The following is a 17068-nucleotide window of genomic DNA, read 5'->3' as shown; positions in this document are numbered from 1 at the left end:
TCTAAGCACTGAAAAACATGGAGTTAAGGTTCAGTCTTCAAGCCATTTCTTTTGTAAAAACCATTGGCATCTCCTTTTCCATTCGGTGTCCGACTTCTTTAAAACAGACGGTAGAGGTGTGGATTTCTCTGAATGTAGACTGTGGTCAGAACTGAAAAGGGACAGTAATCTGTTGAAATTACAGTGCAGTATTAGCTAATAATGCCTCTTCTGAATTGCAGTATCTGTCATTAAACTGTCTCTGAATAAAAAAGCTTGCTGGTTATAAATGAATGCGCAGTTTTCTTATTATGGGCAAATGCTGCCATATCCAGACATAACCCACTAAAACACACTTCTTTTGTTCATTTGTACTGACGATGTTTCTCCCACCACTGCTTACTCATTTACTCCTCCCCCCTCCCCTCCCCCTCTCCCCGTTCCCCTGTCACCTGTCATCCGTATTCCCTTCATCTTTTCACACCCTTTGCTCTCTCACTCGCTCTTTCTGTCTCTCACTCCCTCTCGCACTTCCCATACACCTCGCTCTCTCACTCACTCTCTTCCTTTCTCTCTCTGCAACAGCCACACTTAAGTACAAGATTTAGCAGGGAAAAAAAACAAACAAGTACAGTGAATAGATTCTATACGACTGAAAAGCTTTGTTTTTGTACACATCACCAGGAAGGAGCTGTTCTGAGAATGAGAAGCATGCCATGCACTCACAGGGCAAAGCAGGAACTCAAGAGTTTTAGGATATTTCACTCAAAGAAGAACAGAAACCCACATTATTAAAAGATCACTAGAGCAGAACTTCTTGTTCCACAGTAAAACTATGATACAGTCAGAAATGGAAATTAGGTTCATGTCCATTCAGGGCTGGGAATAGAGGGCACTTCTTTACACAAAGAACAGAGTGTGAGTGAGTGTGTGTGTGTGTGTGTGTGTCCATGGCTCTCCATGCTGCTGACTGCTGCAACAACAACTCAAACTGCACAGAATGTATGTGTCTTATATGTACTGTCGGGGGAAAGGCAGGCTGTGTATGGGTACACATATTTAACGTGTGTTCTCTGTGTACCCTTCTGTGCTAGATTAAAATAAGCTTGACTGCGTGCGTGCAAGTGTGCAGATGTACTGCATATATCTGATTGTGTGTATGTTGTATTGCATATTGTGTGCATGTACTGTATGTATGTACGTGTGCTTGTGTATGCGAGTGGTGTTTGTTGAGTTGGTGTGCGTGCTTGTATCTGTGCATGTGTGTATGCATGTGTGCGAGAGTGGTGTTTGGAGCTGGCATGCGTGCGTGCGTGTACGTGTGCACCTGTTCGTGTCTGTGCGTGGCGTGTGCATGCATGCACACGTGTGTCCGCACATGCGCAAGCACGGCAGTGCCAAGCCAGGCCACTTCCACGAAGCAAGCTGCAGATTCACCCAGCATTCTTCACCCTCTTTCTACACTGGCCTTTTTCCATGCTTTCGCCCCCGATACAGTACAGCCCTGTCAGGGCGTCCAGTTGAAATGTGCAGACAGCGTGCCCATTAAAATATCAAAGCTGGGTCTGATAAAGATGGCCTGTGTGTGTTAACGGAAGCAGCACGACCTCTCTGTGTTTCAGACATCTCTCATTGTGTCATCAATGGTGCCACTGTGGTGCCGCCCGACCTCTGACCCCTCCCTGCTGTAGCAGTTTCCCTTTTACACCGAGAGCCAAATATGCGGCCGTCAGAAAATCTGCTCGGAATGATAATTCCAAGCATAAGTTTAAATGCTGATTTGACTCGGTTTGTTTTTCTTGGTCGAACCACACACGGCTTTCTGAGATATAACGACTCTGCTTCGGCACAGGGTGATGGGTGATGGCCAGTGGGAAAAGCCCCCCTCTTGTTAATATCTCTCGCAATCAGTCTGTCTCAGCAACTCCACGTAACACTCATCTACATTACCAGAGCTGTTGATTCCCCCCTCCCAATCGTACTCAAACCGAAACTTCTTACAGCTTTTTCTTCACCCTTTCATTTCAAGTTCCAAACTGCAAGATGTGCACTTTCATAATGCATTCAATTACACCGTACTACCTCGCTTTGTACCCCGCAGTTAGGAACTACCACTGTGCCTTTTGAACAATTCTTTGAGACAAGGTTGCATTAACATGCTGCATTAAATTAATGCAACTCAGGCTTTTCAAACTCTGTGAGCTGGTGACACAGTTTCTACTGTATGTGCCCCTCCCCCCCAATCTATAGCCCTATTAATATATCTTTGGAGAGAGCTAAAACACAGCAGTATGAGGTATTTTCCCCCACTGGGAGAATAACATCGGTTGTATTCCCAGAGAAGAGAGTGCGTGCACAAATGAGCGATGTAGTCAAGCACTGCTGTTTAGCCTATTCTGGACACAGGCATCTGAAATCTCATGGACAGAGATCACACATTCACACCTTCTCCGATTCCAACCTGACGATCTCACGCATGTTCACCCACAGAATTCCAAGACGCAAAAGCTCAGAATGGACGTGGCATGCTTTCATGGCCGCTGTGCTGCCCCGCAGTGATAGACATTCCATTCCATTACATTACATTACATTCCATTACAGGTGTTTAGCACACGCCGTTACGCCCGATTCAGGCTTCATGTTTCATCCTCCATACGGAGGGGCCGTACAGCGCTTCCAGAGATCCCAGTGAAGGCGGAGGGTCCCTGGTAGACCGTGCGCCACCAAAAAATTGGAACCAATGCGTCGTGCTCCGTATTGACAAGCAAAGCCATTTAATCGTCTCTGTAGTGTGCGCTGCCTCTACAGAGCAGACTGAAACAATTGGAATTATGAATGCTCCCACCGTGCAGAGGCTCTGGGCAGCACCGTAAGGCCACTCCCTATGGAGGCTGCCAGATCAGGCATGAATCAGGCCTTATCCAGAGCGACTCACACATCCTTTAGCACTGTATCCATTTATACAGCTGGATATGCACTCAGTGAGCACTTTATTAGGTAGACCTGTCCACCAGCTTGTTAATGCAAATATTTAATCAGCCAATCACGTGGCAGCAATGAAATGCGTAAAAGAATGCAGTCACGGTCAAGAGGTTCAGCTGTTTTTCAGAACAAATGTCAGAATGGGGAAGAACGCGTCGTTAATGAGAGAGGTCAGAGGAAAAGGGCCAGACTGGTTGAAGCTGACAGGAAGCTCATAGTAATGTAAATGACCATGCATTACAATATTGGTATGCAGAAGAGCATCTCAACTCATCAAAGCCATCTCAAGATAGGCTACAGCAGCAGGAGACTTAAGTCTAAAAAAACAAGACTAATAAATACCTAATAAAGTGCTCACTGAATGTATACTGAAGGTAGCACCTTTTTCAAGGGTAAAAGGGCAATCTGGGAATTGAACCAGCAACCTCTAGGTTACAAAACCCATTACGCCAGACTGCAGTGCAGTCATAGTCATCAATCTCCTCCTCCAGACGCCACATCTCAGTGGCACTCTGTAGACCTGGGTTAGACTGGCAGACTCACATCTCCAATTCCATTAAATAACCCACAGGCAACTTCATAACATGAACTCTGACAATACAAGAACTAATATAATATTAGCAGAATAATTTTACAATACTACTGCCATTTCAGTTTTGAGAACATGTCCTACACAAGAGGCCAAGACCGGGTTTCCTTTATGAAGCTCACTTCCTGGTGTTGTTGAGAGACACATTGCTCATCAGTGCGGCTGGTCTTCCACCCACCCATTTCCATGCAAGTCAGTGGTACCAATGCGGTCAAACTACAAAGTAAATAATTTTCCCACAAGAACATGTCGCAACGGGTGTTTTTTTACCTCATCTAAAGTCTGCCCGTGTGCCGATTTGTTATTGCGGCATTTGGGAAATACTGTAATGGTTTACAGACCAATCAGGGACAGTTTGAGTCACTGCACATCGCTCAGGGGAGGGAGGGAGGGAGGGAGATCGCATATGCTTTGGTTGACCTGTACTCAGCCTGGACAGACCAAAGAGTCTCCACTTTTCCCTCCTGCGCAGTCTCTGGCTCAAATCTGTACAATATAGCAGCACAAAAGCAGCACTTCTACAGCTTCTACGACGCCCCACAGTCATCTAAATATCTGCAAAGCTTCTTTAATGTTCGAGCGTCTTTAATGTTTTGCCGGGTATTACAGAAATCTTTATTCCTTTTTAAAAGCTGGGTGGGGGGTGGTTAGGGTTACGGGGGGTGGGGGAGAACATTCCGGGCTACAACAATAGGCAGCCTTGGCACTCCTGATGCTTTGGGTCCTAATGATAATAACACCCCGAGAGAGAGGAAGAGAGCCGGCAGGGAGGAAAGCCAGTGCGCTTCCTCCAGCGGTCACCGCCGCTGACAGAGCCGTCTGGTATCCGGGTAGCATGACAGGTTAGACAAGAGTCCACAGTCAAGGAGAGAGCAAAAACAGCAGACGCGGTCACGGATGTGAGCACAGGAACCAGGAGAACCAGTGCCTCCATGTCGCGCACAACAACAGCACAGCTCATCGCCTGCATCGCCAAAGCACTGCAAAGTGATAACGAAACAGGGAAAATGTCCTTGCCAGGAAATAAAATGGTGAGATGGGTATGAATATACTTAAAGTAATTATAGCCCCGTGTGCGATACATCTTTTCTTTCTGATTTACATTTCAGCCTTTCCTGCTAGTGGGCTTATCTCACGTAGACAGTTTTCAGTCTCTGAAACTGGTGGGCACACATCCTCCATCCACTGTTCACACTGCCCAGGAAGTCCTCCAGGCTTCTGCGGTATGGCCAGTTCTGTTTTTCATTTATATGCTGCCTTCTGGCAACATTATTCATAAGCGTAGCAAGCATAGCATGTCCTCTCACTTTTATGTAGATGAAACACGGCTATATTTGTCAGTCAAACTTGGGAATATGCGCAAAAAAACCCAAAAAAAAACAGAAGAGGGAAAAAAAAAATGTTCCACGTGAACGTCTCACTGGTATATAACATTTCACGCCTCAGAATCTTCTCAGACTGATAAAAACATAAGTTCTGTTACTGGGCTTTAAGCAAGTTAGATATACTTCACTTTGATCTGGGCAAGCTTAATCCCAACTGTGAAACCTGGAGTGAAGATCACCGCTGTCATCTTCATTATAAACTTTGGCGTTGGAAAAACACACTCAAAAATTCATCCCAGACATGCCACTTTCAACTACAGATCTAGAATTGCATCTTTAAAGTGTCATTTAAGGACGCTGAGAAAGTCAGAACCGTGTACATCTCTTCATGACTGGAGTGCTGTGATGCTGCTCATCCATATAAATGCTCAGCTGCAGTCAGTAGAAAAGTTAGTAGAAAAACCTTTTTACCAGAATAAAGAGGGCACATATTATTCTAATTTAGCACTTTTACACTGGCTGCCAAGTGATTTTAACTTATTTAACAGACAAAAGAAAACAAAGGTACCATTTTACCCACCAGCAATACACAGTTAATCTTCTACATTTCTCCACCAGAAAGTAAGAAATAGCATGAGCCCTGACATCTTAAAGAACTGACCACAGCTGCATGAACAGTAAGGGGTCAATCTTACAATACTTCCTCTCTGGTTACACCCAGGTGATTTCTCTAACGGGTGTTTTATGAGAGAAAAATGTGGATGAAGTTAAAATGAATTTTTTTTTTTTTTTTTTTTTTTTTTTTTAACTCTTAATTTCACAGTTACACCAGGAACAATAGCGGTGCTTAAAAGTAAAAACATGCTTAACCACATTTGAAAATCAGTGACTCATTCCTGGAATGAAAATCAAGTTCATAAATAACCAATTTCAAACATCAGCTTGCAAGTCAGCAGCAACACATCATTTGAATGCAAGATCCTGGCATATGGTTCCACATGTAAATCCAGCCAACAAAGCCAGACTGCAGTGCAGCACTTGAGAGCTGGCTTCAATTTACAATACATCCATCACTTTTTGGCTGCAAGACCATAAGGTATGCCTTTGCCATTCCATGTTTGAATACACAATCTGTGATCACAGTTGCACATCGTCAATGTGATCAAAACTCACTTGGTATATCTTTGCATTGTAAACCGGAAAAACAGCCGCAAGATTTTCGTAACTGGACTTCCGAACCGCATAATATGCACTAGATTACTTCATAAAATAAATTTAGATTACTTCATTAGTACAAAACAAATGTGAGCTAATGGACTGATTTATTTGTTTTGTTTTATAAAAATACACGCTTAAGCGCTTTCCGGTTAAACAAGTGAAATGATAGCGTGTGGTGCGGTTCTGGGCAGGCTGCTCGGAGAAGTGAAGCAGATGCTTCTGTTCTCCGACAGCTGTGTGGTAAAGGCCCCAATTAAAGTGCCACCCCTGCCCCTGACACACATTATTACACACACTATAATCTGCCCTGCAAATCTCCATCAAACAGACGCACAGGAAGAGACAATGAGGAGGGAGCTACAGGGCCACGGAGAGAAAAGAGGAGTCAGGGGGAGAAGGAGAGATAAAGGGGAGGTAGCTGGAAGAGAGGAGTAAAAATAAATCTCTCTCCCACTGTCCGCATCGCCCTCACAACGATGCCAGTGATTATCTTGGAACAATCCAGGATCTGCCCACCAGACAGCTCGAGTGAGCGGTGCCCTCTGTCCTCACAGGGGGTGGGCACTGCACTGTAATCTGGGCCAGAAACACAACACACACCCCCATGAATGCACACACACGAGCACACACGCACACAGGCGCACATGCACACGCACACATACACACAGACAGGCGCGCATACACACACACAGGCACACACACCGGCGCGCACACACACAGGAGCGAACACACACACGGGCGCGCACACACACACGGGTGCGCACACACACACATACGGGCACACAGGCACGCACGCACGCGCGCGCACACGCACGCGCACGCACACGCACACGCACACGCACACGCACACGCACACGCACACGCACACGCACACAAATTGTGCCCTTCGCCCCACACCCACCCACGTGCCCAATCAAGCACTCGCCTCATGTGTTAACACATGCTTCTGTTAAGTTACACTGCAAAATGTGTGTGAACGTAGCCTAAATGTACACTCACAAGACTGATGTGTGAGATGGGACAGCTATTCAACTGGAAGAAAGCAACCAAAAAACGGCAGCATTTACAGCTGGTTTCAGTTGGTCTTTTCACAGTAAAATAATCAAAAACTATCACTATGTTTGTACATGCACACACACTAAAATGATCCTAGGTATAAAAACAGAACACACACACTATCCTCTATCCGAGAGTAACTGCCCATAAACAGGCCCTGCAGTGGGGACGGAGAAAGGGGGAGGAAGACTTCCAGAGGAGAGTCCAGGGCTCTCACCAGCCACCATGTTGTTCAAAAAGCCCTTTGTCAACACCACAACTTTGCCAACTCCTGTCATGTCAATAGAGACTACTTGAACTGGGAGGAAAAAAGGACAAGCTAAATTGGCACTGCAACCTGTGCTCCCCTGACCTGCCTAATGGGATAAAAAGAGCAGATTTCATTAGTGGCCTCATATGGACAGCCAGGCTTTTCATAGTCTGGGTAACAGAGGAAGAGAGAGGAGTGTGGCTGAAGAGAGAGTATGACTGAGGAAAGAGGGAGAGGTGACTGGAGAGAGAGAGAGAGAGAAGAATATGACTGGAGAGAGAGAGAAGAATATGACTGGAGAGAGAGAGAGAGAGAGAGAGAGAGAGAGGATGGCGCTGGCCAGCAGACAAACTGAAAGGAGGATCGTTGGGCACTTCCTTTATTCACAGCCTGGGTAACTCCAGGCAGTTGAAATCTTCTCAGAAAGTGGAGGAAAGGATAAAAAATGCATCACACTGTTGGAAGGCTGCAGGAACCCTCCAGTACAAGGCTGAATGGTTCAGGTAAGTAGGCTGCGGTTTAGAAAAGGGATTCAGCTCGATTGTTCAAATCCAAACAACGACAATACCTGGAATTCAACCTGTCAGCAGACTGACAGATTTACAGAAACACTGCCACGTGGTGAAGGGCCAACATCAGGTGACATGTAGGACGTGGAAATGATGGTGTACTGTACATATCATCTGATCATCCCTCAGGGTACTGGCTGGAATTTAGCATACACCATATTTTTATCACAGAACAAATTGCTACATGTGAGCAAATTTTGTCTGTATGTCACCTAAACTAACTGCAGTAATGTTTCTTTTATGAAGTAATTCGCATGTCTGAGAAAGCCATTCATTCATCTTTTGTTGCAACATAAATGATTTTCAATGAATGAAAGGAATCTTAAGGTAGAGTGCCCTTGAGGTGTCATTGAACATGCTGACAACCTCCTCAGCTTTCACTGCGCTTCTATACCCCATTATTAGAGCAGCCATCTTGAGATGGCTTTCACGCCACCTCCGTCGAGCGTAGAACAGAACTGAAAACATCGGTGCCCAAACCCCTGAAAGCATTCAGTTCTTTTAAACAGCATTATTTTCCATGTGTGAACTCTGTGTGAGCTACTGCAGCTGGACTCCCCGTCCCCCTCCTCACTCTAGGCACAGTCCCACCTTACAGGAGGCTCCACACCCAGACCAACAAAGAGAATTTTACATTTTACACAGGGTCCAGTCAATGTTGTTGTTTTCTCTATAGATGGGCTTAAAATTTATACAATCTCTCACTGGCTGTTCACCCCCCCCCCCCCCCTTCATGTCATTGTTTGGGCCTTGGCCTTGCCTGCTTTGAGGCCGCCATGGGGGGTTTGTAGGCTCTTTTCCCTGGAAGGAATGCCAGATTACTGCAGTGAAATCCCCAACCTTAGTGATATCACTCATCCACAGATGAGAGGGATTTGCTAAATAACAGGAACTGTCGATTCCAGGACAATAATTGAACGAGAGAAAAACGATATATTCCAGAAATTTCACGTAACGAGACACCGAATCTCATTAACTGTACACCTGCGTTTACTCGTCCCAGAAGAGTTTAGGGGGAATCTGTTATGAGGAAAATGGAGTGTGTGATGAGGGGAAGTGTCAATAGTTTGCAGGTATTCTGCATAAAAAGCATTAATTTTTAATGGCTTCTTCGGCACATCTGAGGCAAAAAGCTCCTGTTTTTGTCAGGGGTGCAGTTTGACAGTGGATCGGTGAGGGAAGCGCAGCAGTTGGCACGATCAAGGGGCCTACACACACACACGCACACTCACACACTCACACACACTCACACACACTCACACACACAGATACACACGCACACGCACACGCACACACACACATAGATAAGCACACACACACACACACACACTCTTCACATGATCTGTGTCTGAGCTGGGATGCTCCTAATCCGTGCGTGCAGCACTGGGATTCCCGTTGCTGCCCTAATCTCCGGGGATCAGCCTGGGGGGGCGCTGTAGGCCCACTCTTCCTCCCGATGCGGACCCTCCTCTCCCTGCCTGGGCCACTGACCCCCTCCACAGCTTTCAAAGGACCTCCAGGCATCACCCGCACACCCATACATCTGTCACAACAACACCGATTAGATTTATGACGCCGCCCCCCCCCCCCCCACACCCCCACACCCCCACACCCCCACACCCAATCAAGCCATCGCCTCATGTGTTAGCACATGCCTCCGTTAGCTTACACTGCAAAATGTGTGAGAACGTCGCACCTAAATGTACACTCACAACACAGATGTGTGAGATGGGACAGCTTTTCAACTGGAAGAAAGCAACCAAGATGCTCGTACGTTTGGCAACGACGGCATTTACAGCTGATTTCAGTTGTTTTCACAGTAAAATGATTACGGTCACTATTTTCATTATTATGAATACACTTACTACAGCACCTGCTAAAGTAGTCTGGCAAACTGCTTAATGTTCAGCCTTTGACAATACATAATGGGTGAGTGCACTCACGCCTATACACCACAGTGTATGACCGCAGAGCACTCAACTTTATTTGCCTCACAAGGAACCCAGAGTGTGTTTCACAAAGCAGGGTTAACGGCCTAGCTGGCCAACTTCCGGAAATATTTTGGAACAACTCAGCCTTTCTGGTTTCACAAAATCAAGCTTCAGACTGACCCAGGCTGTTCGCCATGGCAACCCGTCCGGGATTTTAAACCTGCTCCACTGCAGACTGACCCGAGAGACCTCACAGAGAGCACGTGTAGATTCACACTGACCAATCAAATCACACATTCTCCACTATGAAACACTGCCTTCACCTTGGACAGATAAAACTGACAATCAAGGTACATGATCGTGAGGTAAAAAAGTAAGTAAAAAGTAAACAAAAACTGGAATGTAAAGGGAGGGATATGACACAATATATTTACTGTTGAAACCAGCAGAGGACCATTGTGTATAACGATAAGGCAGGATGTTTACAATGGTGCAGTTCTTGCCCGTATCTCCTTTAGTGCTTGACACAAGAGTTACTATCTCCATAAAATTGTCAGTCAAATGGAAACAATGTAGTAAAAATGTAAAAATCATTGTGCAGTTTGAGGAATATTTTTGAACAGTAGTCCCATTATGTTAGTTGCTAAATGACGATACACAGCACACTAAATGTTGATAGCAAAGACACCCCGACCAAATCCTGATACAAATCAAACCTCATGACATGTTCATGGCTCTTGCAATGATTTTCACAGTTTGCCAGTCAACTATATTCTGCCAGGCAGTGACACAGACAAAACATTTTCATCACAGAATTTAAACATTTAGGATCATTACAAGTACACACACAACTACGCACATATTGTATGTGCGCGTGCGTGCGAGCAAGCAACGATAGAGCAATCGTTTTTAACACTAACACTTGATTTTATGTCACAGGAGAGCATGCCTGTCAGTGGTTTGAACGCTAACTGATTGACTGAGACCGCTGAGTGGGCTCCCCAGTGGCTCACTCACGGCAGCGATAGCGGGATCTCTCAGCACTCTGGCGGTAATTGGTGAAATAGGTGGGCAACGGCGAATCACAGAGGAATAAAGGCAAACGTGAGACGCTACCAGCGTTTCAGATGTCTGGCCAGAGAATATCATTACACGTTCATTAAATGTACAGCATCCTGAAAGCCATGTCAAGCAATGCCACGCACGCATACAGTGAAGGTTGCGCATGGGGTACAAAGGATAAACCTCCCTCCCCCCTCACTAATCCCCTCCGTCTCTAATTAAATGTCCTGTCACGCCTGCCAGAAAGTATCTCTTCCCCATCTTTTTTTCTCCCTTTAACTCTCTTTTATCCAATCGGTGATCTGCATCTGCATCTTTAAAGGCTCGTCATGCAGGGTGTGTGTGACAGGCCAGGCTTCAGTTAGCGTGATCACACTCTTAAACAGGCCAATGTGAGCTGGAGCCAAACCACCTGATCTAATCCTGACTTACTTAAACCACTTCCATCAAATAGGCTCCTGATGTCATTTCCTGTTGGATAAATCTATTTTTTTTCTAGCCTGGGTGACATCAGCAATTTAATTTAAATGCACATTTAGCCCTCACATTCAATTAAATATGAATAATTTCCCATCTTTCCATAATAACTAATTATTTAGCTCCCAAAATCACTACACTGATTGGTTAGATTTTTTGCAAACAGACAGACTCATATTCTTCCAACCTGCTCTCACTATTGTGGACACATTACGCAGCTCGTCAGTGTAATGGAAGGTAGGCTACTGTAAGCCACCTCTGGTGAGCTCTCCAGAACTGCCTTTGGCACCAGAACAAACTGGTGTGATTCTCTGCACACGCTGTTCGTGCGTGACCAGTTTATCCAAACAAGCTGCACCAATCTCTTGAGCTCTCCCAGAGGTATGCATGTGAATGCACGCTTAAGATAATACCGATTTTATCTCCTTGCAGTTACAAAGCTGGTGAAACAGTCTGGCTATGATATAAGGCAGAACTGTGGTAACATAATAGTCTAGGGTACGCCAGACTGACTGTAACCAGCTACTGCAATTGTTGATTCGCCATGTTGATAAGCTAAACTGTACCCAAGGGGAATGTCACAGCAACCAAACAAACTGTCAAAATATCTTCACAAAAGTAAGACTGAAAGAAAAATCTTAATATGTGAAATGTCTCAGAGATACGGTAACATTATTTGAGCTACCGAGTGATACGCACAAAAATTAAACTCATATCATGACAAATTCAATTAAATGATTTTCAAAAATAGAGGAAAATAAATCATTTAAAAACTAATTTAATAAATGATATGCACGTAATGTACCATTTAAAATGCACACACAAAGACTCTACCCAGGAAGTGAAAAATTCAAAGCACTATAACCCTGCTAACCTGACGACATACTTCAGTGGTGAGTGGCTGGGAGAATTTGGGAGCAGAGCCAGTAGAGCCACTGTTGGCTGCTATCTGGGTCCACTGGGTACAGAAGGGTTTCAATTTCCATTTACCACTGTAATCCATAAACACGCAAAACTTAGGCTAAACACCAAAAACGAGACCGAATTAGGCAGATGGCAGGACAGATTGTGTTACAGGGGCTTTGCTTTTAATCGCCCATCATACTTGCACTGTCAGATGATAATTCCACAGGCCAGCAGGTTCTGCTCCTCCACACTGGAAAATGAGAGGCTATAGTAGATGACTGAAATTAAGAAATTGTAATTTTTTTAAAAGAACTCCTATGTCAATTTTGAAGTTATTGCATTGTTTACGATATAATAATTTTATAATGGCCCCAACACAGAAACCCAAAAACACACACGCACAGCACGTGGGATGGACACATGGACACATGGACACAGACACACAGACACACAGACACACAGACACACAGACACACAGACACACAGAAATATGTGCACACAAACATTTTAGCAGGATGAAGCCTGCTAAAGTGAGTGAGCCTTCATATCTCTTGCAGAGATCCATAAATCTATTTTTTGTCTCACATCTTTTGGTCTCCACCCCCCCTCACTAAAGACCAAACAGGACAGACCTGTGTGCCCACTCTCAGCTCTTCCTGTGTGGATTTTACTTCACTCAGACCCCGCAGAGGGGATTTGCATACCTGTGTGTGGGTGTTTTTCTGAGAATCTCACAAAGGAGACACACACACACACACACACTGCGAAGACATAACATCACATCGGACAGGGCAAAATCTGAATGAACATCAGTGTACTTCCGCTCTTGTCATATAACAAGACAAGTGAAGTACAGCATGCTAAGTGTCTTATGACTTTTGTCCTGATCTTATGTCATGTATTTTAACAGCTCCTCCTGGTTGGCTATCATTCTATCATTCCCAGGGACTACATGTTGGCTAATAATGGCATTTACAGCAATGTTGGCTAATATTGGCACATTTATACAGCAGCAATGTTGGCTAATATTGGAACATTTATTGCAATATTGGCGAATACCGGCACTTGGTACATACAGTAACGTTGGCTAATACTGGCACATTTACAGTAATTACAGAGTAATGTTGATTATTTTTACAACCAGTGAACTCATTAAACAAATAAAATTAATTAAATCCTGGCGCAATGATCACAAAGGCAATTTTTCACAATTTAATTCGCCCATTTCTTTACCCATGACTACCCCTGATATATTTCTTTTAATCTGTGATTTAAAACAAACTCAGTTTTGTGTGTGTGTGGAGTAGTGGAGTCAACAGACACGGCCAAACAAAGAGCCTCTCAGCTTTGCCACATGGGCTACTACAGACACAATCCCCACTTAATCCTAATGCAGTGGAAATGGCGGCCATTTAAAAATCAACATGTTAAACTGCCTCACAGTCTACCCCCAGGGAGAAAGTCTAAAATGTAATTAATACACAGGGAAGACTGCTGCATCTGGCCAATTGGTAAATGAAACAGTTGAGAAATACCCAGAGTGTTCCGTTTGACGAGATTAAAATGCTTAATCAAAGGGCCCAATATGCAAATTACTGAAAACTTTGAAGTGACTTCATCAACAGGGGCATTAGTCCAAGATTTCCCTTTAATGGGGCCTCCACCCAGCTGCTGAATCGGGTTGTTGATCACTTTTCTCACCTGGTTCCATCACCGAACAGAAACCAGATAATGGGCACACTTACACTATAGCAATTTCACACAGCTTCTGAAGTAGAAATAGACTGTGCCACCAAGTTAGCTGCACAGCAGCTGCTGTACACCAAAGGTGTGACTCTGGGCTCTGGGTTCGCCTACTGAAAATAAACTACGGGGCTCAATCCACTGTGCATTACAGTGATGCAGAGGGTAGAGAGGGCCTATTTGCCAAAGAAGGGCCATATTGAAAGCTGTTTCAACTGCACAGCAATGACATGGGTGGGCATAGGTGGGGGGCGTAGATTAGGGATTATTAACACACAGTGATCAGGTGGCAATCCCCTAATCCCACAGATGGAGGGGAGAGAGGGAGCAGATTATTTACTACGAATGAGTAAAACTGAGTGAAATCATAGTGCTAACAGATAAAAAAGGAAATGGAAAAGAGCAACAAAGGGGCATCAGCAACAAGTGAACCTGATAAACTTGTTTATGTAAAGGTAGTAATATTACCTCAAGTAATATTATCTTTTTAAAAGAAAATCATTGCACTCCCTACCCCACCCCAACACACACACAATACTGGTGTCAACCACTCTTGCACATGTACTATCGCCTTGTAAACATTGCAAATTCGATTTGATTCAGATGGCACAATTTTAAGCACATAATCACTAGTTCAAAGCACTCATTCCAGACCATACCTAAACATCAATGCCTGAAAATAAAGTCTTAACTCTTGTTTACTGGTATTACTCCATTATACTGCAACTAGACCACTATGAACAATGATTATAATCTTATAATCATAATTCCTTAATTCACACCCCTTCAAATCAAACCATAAATTATTTCTTTTGAACTGGCTAAGGTATAATATATTCGTGTTATAATATACGACATACGACTGGAAATTCAGTTTAGCATGACATTTGTATTCAGCGTTAATGTTTGTTTCCGTGCCCCATGAATGGGGAGAGTAACAGAATTGATTCGAGGCCTGTGGGATCGGATCTCTAACTGTGGCATTTCAGTATCCCACGACTCCGCTGGTATGCCAGCCCAATTTGCTTCATTCTACAGTAATGTGACAGTGTTATTTGCATCTATTGTTAAAAAAGTTGTCTCACCATTTATTATCTTTAGCATGGTTTATTTCGAAAATAAACCCATCACACAACTGTAACGACGGCTATAGTTAGAATAAAGGGGGGAATTCCAAATATAAGCGCCTACAAGCCACTGGGTGAACAATGTGTGTTTTCCCCTATATGCGCCCATGACAACCAGTTTTAAATATACGTAGTAAGTATCTAGTTATCTTGGTCTCCATAGTTCTCAATGGCGTAGCCTGTCTCGTAGGACTGCCAGCCAACGCTAGCTATAGTTGCATCTTTGTGTAGATAAGGATGGTAGGAATACAAAGAAAAGTTCATAATAGCATCACTATTCTCTATTACATTTCTATCCAGTCACATTGAAGACAATGCAAATTCTGATACCAACGGTTTAGCTACTGAAGAAAACAGCATATGTCGCTTAATAAATTATTTCCACCATAAACAACTCGGACAGAAATGGGTGAATTGGAGCCTGTTAAAACACTTTAAGCAACCGTGCGTGGAAGAATGTGAAGTATTCTGTGTCTAAGTTAGCTAGCCTGCAGACAGCTAGCGGGCAAGTAGATAAACCTAGCTACTCGTGAACATTGCCGATATTTGCGCGACAAAAAACGCATGATAATTATGACATTAGCTCTCAACACGCCAGACAGAAAATACAGCAAAATACATAGTAATAATAAAATGAAAGCAAGCGATAGTCAGCAACGACTTCGTTCGAAGCTTACTAGCGACATTGACAGTCAGGGTAGGGTTCGCTCGTTTGCCAGCCACCCAGCCGACTGAAATCATGTAGCCAAAACGAAAACTCCACTCACCTTTCCTTATGAGGATCTTGCGCTACGGGATTGTGCGCCGACTGTAACACAACCGCAAAAATTACAATTAAGGACCTTCCGATAGTTACATTGAATCCCCAGGTGACCGAAAGAGAAGGGGGACACCCCCGCCCCCCGTGCAGCTAACAATATTCTCTACTATCACAGCTCAAAACTTTGCTTGAGTTGAGGAAGAGACGCAAAACATAATGCCGTAGCTACGCTCTCCCTCATAGAACACAAAAAGTCTCCACTCAGAGTTCCCGTAGGAGCGTTCAAAGGGGGCTGCGGTGAGCACAGACACGGATTTGTAGCGGCACCTGTTGGTCAATGTTCCATATTCGTCCAGGACTCCAGGCTGATTTTAGAAAATTAACATTCGGCTACAGCTGACGGTCTGAAAATATATTTTATTGACATCAGGTAATTTATACGTCATCGTCCACGTCTACATAACTTCGTGCAATTTACGTCACATTCTATTGTTATTTGCTAAATTCGAAAGAAAGGTAAGAAAAAGCTGAAAACAACCTTAACCGGTAAATAATTATTTCCGAGTGGTTCTTTTAATAGGCCACTTTATCATCACCAATTTCAGAAATAAAACTGTAAGCATCTATATTTACACGCCGCTATATTAACAACTCATCCCTTGGCTCTCGCAGGCTGTGCCCCATATAGTAGGTTTGGCACAACATCTTAACATGAGGACATGACCACGCTGACCTAAAATAGTATTCGGGTCTATAATATGCTATCCAAAATACCCTTTGTTTTAAAGTGTAAAATAGCATATGGAAAATTCTTTGAGTCAGGCACTTTTCAAAGTTAACGATTCAACCACTGTAAGCATTTTAAAGGTATATTACTGTATATACACACATTTAGCCGACGGGGATATAGAATTTCCAAATCAATTTCCATGATCACTGCGCATTTTAAAGTGCGTTCCTGCGCGTTGAGTGCGCGGAACCCGCAGGCCGTTGGAACTCTCAGCAGCTTTGATCATTTCAATAGCGTTCCATCCCTGCGCCCGTAGTCGCAGGAGGGTTCCCAATTTCATATTGATGAAGGGGACTTCATCGCA

General features: G+C 44.1%; 1 protein-coding gene across 2 annotated transcripts in view; it reads right to left on the bottom strand.

The window, feature by feature from the left end:
• plxnb3 (plexin B3) overlaps positions 1 to 16207 on the bottom strand; it is a 56770-nt gene extending 40563 nt beyond the window's left edge. For both annotated transcript variants that reach the window (XM_061257508.1, XM_061257510.1), the window contains exon 1: positions 15982 to 16207. The gene's annotated coding sequence lies outside the window, so the exon portion shown is untranslated. The remainder of the gene's footprint in view (positions 1 to 15981) is intronic.
• Positions 16208 to 17068: the final 861 nt, after the last annotated feature.

This window comes from Conger conger, chromosome 10 (assembly GCF_963514075.1).
Source record: "Conger conger chromosome 10, fConCon1.1, whole genome shotgun sequence".
Classification (NCBI taxonomy): domain Eukaryota; kingdom Metazoa; phylum Chordata; class Actinopteri; order Anguilliformes; family Congridae; genus Conger; species Conger conger.
Note: the sequence above shows the minus strand (reverse complement) of the source record. Positions and strands in the feature narration are given on the sequence as shown.